Source organism: Myotis nattereri (genome assembly GCF_964212035.1).
Source record: "Myotis nattereri genome assembly, chromosome: X".
Classification (NCBI taxonomy): domain Eukaryota; kingdom Metazoa; phylum Chordata; class Mammalia; order Chiroptera; family Vespertilionidae; genus Myotis; species Myotis nattereri.
The window spans coordinates 18,816,050-18,822,091 of NC_138078.1; the positions used below are offsets into that span (position 1 = coordinate 18,816,050).

The following is a 6,042-nucleotide window of genomic DNA, read 5'->3' on the forward strand; positions in this document are numbered from 1 at the left end:
AAGAGCCCTAGCTGGTTTGGCTCAGTGGATACAGTGTCGGCCTGTGGACTGAAGGGTCCCAGGTTCAATTCCAGTCAAGGGCACATGCACGGGTTGTGGCCTTGATCCCCAGTTGGGGGCATGCAGGAGGCATCCAATCAATGATTCTCTCTCATCATTGATGTTTCTATCTCTCTCTCCCTCTCCCTTCCTCTCTGAAATCAATAAAAATTAAAAAATAAATTAAAAAATTGATAACGAAACCCATGGACACAGGCAATAGGGTAGTGAAGACCTAGGGGGTGGGTAGGGGCTGGGAGGAGGTAGGTAAATGCGGTGGGGGGAGATATCTATAATACTATCAACAATACAAAATATATTTTAAGAAATTGATAGAGAAGGATTTCTCTGTAAAGGAAGAGGAAGATCAAAATGTTATGCCAGAAACTACCTTTGAAGGATGGCACTCCTGGGAATTTTAACTGTTAGATTGTACAGCTGAGGCATAAATTTGTTTGTTGTGTACTATGTTTCATACAGGTTTGTCTTACTGTTTCTCTACTAAGAACCGTTTTTAAATGTAGTTTGTTATTGTAACAACAAACTATACTTGAACAGTTCCAAACTGTACACACTGTATGAAGTGCCGCCTCTCAATAGGTTTCTTATTTCTATGTGGAATTTCATAGGATGCAGTGTCCTTTAAATGAAGATTAAATTTTTAAAAAGCATTTCTCTTATGATCTTGTTTTGGATACTTGAGAAGGAAAGCCTACTCAGTCTGTGTCCTGCTCCTACCCTATCCAGCCCTTTACTATTTGTGTGCAGGGGGTTTCCCACTTTGCATTCACTCCTCTCCCCGCTCCCCACAACCTGTGTTTGTCTGAAAACTCCCCTCAGGCCACAGAACTGCTTTACCTGAACTGAAAGAGCCAGAAGTTCCTGGTAACTTATGACCCCTGAGGCTTGGTCCTTAACTACTGAAGGCTGCCTGGCTGGTCTCAGGAGTATAAATACTCCAGCTTTTTTGCCCTCTGGTTGAGACAACTCTAGGTGTGATTTATACTGTGTCCAGAGAAAGGTAACTTTTAAAAATACTTTTTTTTATTGATTTCAGAGAGGAAGGAAGAAGGAGAGAGAGATAGGAACATCAATGATGAGAGAGAATCATTGATCGGCTGCCTCCTTCATGTCCCCCACTGGGGATCAAGCTTGCAACCTGGGCATGTGCCTGACCAGGAATGGAACCATGACCTCCTGGTTCATAGGTCAACGCTCAACCACTGAGCCATGCTGGCCAGGCCAGAGGACAGTAACTATGACACTAATTCAGAGTTACCCTCTATGGAACCTTGCTTGATATATTCACTTTTGGGAGGCCCCCTTCTCTCCTTTCCCCACGTCTTTCTATTTACCTATAATTTTTTTCATTGTTTGCTTGTTTCTCCACTGAAAAGACTTCCTAATAAACCACTTTTACACAAAGCTTCATCTTGGGGTCTGCTTTCAGAAAACTGAGAGCTGGATATATCCTATAGGCCAGTGGTCGGCAAACTGTGCTTGCGAGCCACATGAGGCTCTGTGGCCCCTTGAGTGTGGCTCTTCCACAAAATACCACGTGTGGGCGTGCACGTACAGTGTGATTGAAACTTCGTGGCCCATGCACAGAAGTCAGTATTTTGTGGAAGAGCCACATTCAAGGGGCCAAAAAGCTTCATGTGGCTCGCGAGCCGCAGTTTGCCAACCACTGCTATAGGCTAACAATGTCTTAGCTGGCAGGATGTATCCAAGATTAAGTCTTATATCATTACTAGAGGCCTGGTGCAAGAATTCATGCTAGGGTGGGGTCCCTCTAGGTGGCCTGCAGGGATCGGGCCAAAACCCACAGTCCAATGCCGCCTGCAGCACCTACTGCCGCTCCCGCTCATCCCGGCCCTACTGTGCCTGCCATGGGCTTGTGCCCAATCAGTCCTGATAGGGAGAGGCTGGCACTTCTGCAACAGCTCTCACCAGCCATGAGTCCTGTGTCTGGCACCCTCCCAAGGGGAGTGGCCTGCGGGATCAGGCTGAAACCGGCTCTCTGACATCCCTCAAGGAGTCTCAGATTGCAAGAGTGTGCAGGCCAGGCTGAGAGACCCCATGGGTGTATGATTGGGCCAGGGAGGGACCGTGGGAGGGCTCCAGGGCATGTCTGGCCCATCTCGCTCTGTCCTGATAGGCCGGACCCCAGCAGCAAGCTAACCTACTGTTGGAGCATCTGCCCCCTGGTGGTCAGTGCATGTCATAGCGACTGGTTGACCATTCTCCTGTCTGCCCCCTGGTGGTCAGTGCACATCATAGCGAGTGGTTGAGAAGCCTTAGCATATCATTAGCATATTATGCTTTGATTGGTTGTTCAGTTCTGCCATTAGGTCTATTTGCATATTACCCCTTTATTATATAGGATATTATTCTCATGATAGTATTTCTTGGAAGCTATTTGTCCTTAATAGAGATATTTTCCCCCTAATGGTCAATAATCTTGTGATTTTTATATTGATTAAAATGCAATGATTGGTCCTAGCTAGTTTGGCTCAGTGTATAGAGCATTGGCCTGTGGAATAAAGGGTCCAGGGTTCGATTCCAGTCAAGGGCACAAGGGCACATGCCTGGGTTGCAGGCTTGATCCCCAGCCCTGGTTGGAGCTCATGTGGGATGCAACCAATCCATGTGTCTCTCTCACATTGATATTTCTCTCTCTCTGTCTCTCCCCCTCCCTTCCACTCTCTCTGGAAATCAGTGGAAAAATATTCTCGGGTGAGGATGAACAACTACAAAAGCAATGATTGATCACATGGAAGAGAACTATTTTATCCACTGGGGAAGGAGACCTACTGATTGGAACCACTTCTTTATCTTGAAAGCTTGAGAACCACAGCCATCAGTTTAAGAAGAGCATGTCAGATCAATAAAATATGCCTTGAAATCCATTCCTTTTTAGTGAAAGAATATCATGCCTTCTATCAATTCAGTTTATAAACTTGAGCTCTAATTCCCTCCCTAGAAGTTAGTATCTTTTATGTGTAAAATAACCAAACAGGAATATTTGAAGTGAAACTTGATAAATTAATGGGTTTGGTAATGATTATGCAGAAAAAGAAATCCTGGAAATTCTCTTTCATAACATAAAAGGCTCACAGAAGAATGAAAGTGATTTTAAAGTATTTTGACAAGCAAATAGTTTCCTTTTCAGCCTCCATTGTTATTCAGTATTTTTTTAAACAAAACCATACCACTAAACCAGTACTTACTGGCAAAATATTTGAGTCTGTCGCAATTTTATTTGCTCCAGCTGAACTAGACTTTGTGACTTCCAGTTTGTCTCTGCTCTCACACAATTGCACGTAAGCTATCTAGTCCTGTGTCCGTCTCTGTCTGACTCTCCTGGATAGTATAAAACAGACCTTTGTAATTCCTGTTGGGTTTATCTCTTCCTATAGTTAACCTTAGTATCTTCTTTCTTCTCGCTTAGTACATTTACTTCTATATTTATTTTGAGGCTATTAAAAAAGATGGCTTATACATTCACTCACCGAACTTCATGTACAACTTAACCTAATTATTGCTTACCAGACAAAAATGATTTTTTTATTTATTCCTAATAATCAAATAATTAAAAAAAAAGCAAGCAACCACTCACAGAACAAAAATTACTAGATCAATATACGTACCTGTCAAGGGCAAGTTATAACACTTTTTGTCAGTTGCCTGGTATCTCATTTAATACTCCCGCTCTCTCCACCACCCCCACCATGGACCTTTTAATCATAAATGCTGGCTACTCCACCTGCAATCCTGGGACCAGGAGCATCTGAAAGTATCATTGGGAAGGTGGTTAGAAATTCAGAATATTTGACTCTCCCCAGACTTACTGATTCAGGATCCACATTTTAACAAGATTTTTCCAGTAGATTCATATGTGCATTAAAGATTGAAAGCACTGTAGCAGACAGGCTATAGTGTTTATTGTTGAACCCCACTAGTCCTTTTCCTTTCTTATTTGGGTAATATGCTACAATGAAAGGAAATAACATTGAACTTGCATTCTTTTTCAAATGGCATTCGTTTAAGGGATAAATATACTATACAGATTTTAAAAAATGGTATGTGTTAAAAACAATTCTATTACAAATTGTATAGAATTTTTGCTTTACATCATTGAAGCACGGAAAACAAAATTGTCTTTTAAACTGGAATCCCCCCAAAGTGATTACCATCTTTCAATTGCCTACATAGCATGTTCCACAAAACAGTACTGAAAAACAAATATGTTGTGTTACTGGCAAGGTTTGTCTGAGTTACAAAGATTTAAATTATTCAGACTATCTTGACACGTTTACACTGTAGAATATTTTCTATCCAAGTGAAAATATGATATCTGTTACCTGAATAGATATGACCTCAAATTGTGTAAGCTGTTTACGTGTAAGGTTAAGTAGCTGCTCCTTGTGCTATTCTATAAATAATAAGTGTCTCTTAGAGCAATCAAATGTATATTCAGAAGAAACAGTTATCAAATAAAACTTTCCATTTTTTTCTGAGGCTCCTTCAGAAATGAAAACTTTATTTGTTTTTATTGTCTAAAACGTTAGAGGCTATACCAAGTTTGCATACACCTTAAGAGACGATTAATTCATATTTTAAAAATTAATGCAAGTTTTATTAATTTTGTAAATGTTTATGATTTAATATTTTAAAAGGACATTATGTAGAGTCAAATCACAATAAAATATAAAATTATTTATGAAAGTGGATATCACTAGTTTTTTTGGATTTTTTCCATTGATTTTTAGAGAGAGTGGAAGGGAGGGAGAGACAGAGAAAAACATCAATGTGAGAGAGACACATCATTTGGTTATCTTTTGCATGCACTCTGACCAGGGCTGGGGATCAGGTTCAAACCTGCAACTGAGGTACGTGCCCTTCACTGGAATAGAACCCTGGGATTCTTCAGCCCATGGGCCAGTGCTCTATCCACTGAGCCAAACCGGCTAGGGCAGTTTTCTTCTTAATGAAACATATTTACAGAGAATCCCTACCTATAGTGAGTGTGTTTTGTCCTTGTCATATTTATTTTGAATGCATTATTTTCATGCTATGGGATAACACTGTGATATGTTAGGCGGTTGTCATTATCAGCTATAATTTATCCTATTTCATGCCCTGAAGCTTGGAGTGACCAAAATTATTTTTATCTACCACTAGAGGCTCAGTGCACCGGTGGGGTTCCTCAGCCTGGCCTGTACCATTTTGCAATCCAGAACCCCACCCTGGCTGAGGAGGGACCACGGGAGGGCTCCAGGGCGTGCCTGGCCTGTCTCACCCAGTCCCCAGCAGCAAGCTCACCTACGGATCGGAACGTTTTCCCCCTGGTGGCCAGTGTGCATCATAGAGACTGGTTGAAGAGTCAAATAATCAGACACTTAGCATATTAGGCTTTTATATATATAGATTAGCTGATACTCCTTCAACAATTATTTGGATGCCTATTATATGAAGTATGCAGATTTGATATTGGGAATGCAATAGTAAATAAAACATAGTCTCCACCCACAGAAACTCATACTCTAATTAGAGATGATGGACAAATAAAAATGTAATTATTATTGGATCCTAGAAGCCTTAGATCATCAAAGGCTTTAAGATGATGCCGTGAAACATATTTAATGACAATTAACAGTATAAATAATCTAAATGAAAAAATTTATGAATTCAAATGGACATTATCTCGCTTTTGAAAGAAAAGATGAGAGCATGTGTGTGTTGAAAATGTTAAACTGGCCCTAGCTGGTTTGGCTCACTGGATAGAGCATCAGCCTGAGTACTGAAGGGTCCCAGGTTCAATTCCAGTCAATGGCATGTACCTTGGTTGCAGGCACATCCCCAGTAGGGAGTGTGCAGGAGGCAGCTGAATCAATTTTTCTCTCTCATCAATGTTTCTAACTATTCCTCTCCATTCCTCTCTGTAAAAAAAAATCAATAAAATATATTTTTAAAAATGTTAAACTGTGTGTGTCTATAATA

At 40.8% G+C, this 6,042-nt stretch overlaps 1 pseudogene across 1 annotated transcript in view; it reads left to right on the forward strand.

The window, feature by feature from the left end:
• LOC308511524 (importin subunit alpha-1-like) overlaps positions 1-461 on the forward strand; it is a 53,338-nt pseudogene extending 52,877 nt beyond the window's left edge. The window contains exon 4 of the transcript in view: positions 366-461. The product of the transcript in view is annotated as an importin subunit alpha-1-like (transcript). The remainder of the gene's footprint in view (positions 1-365) is intronic.
• Positions 462-6,042: the final 5,581 nt, after the last annotated feature.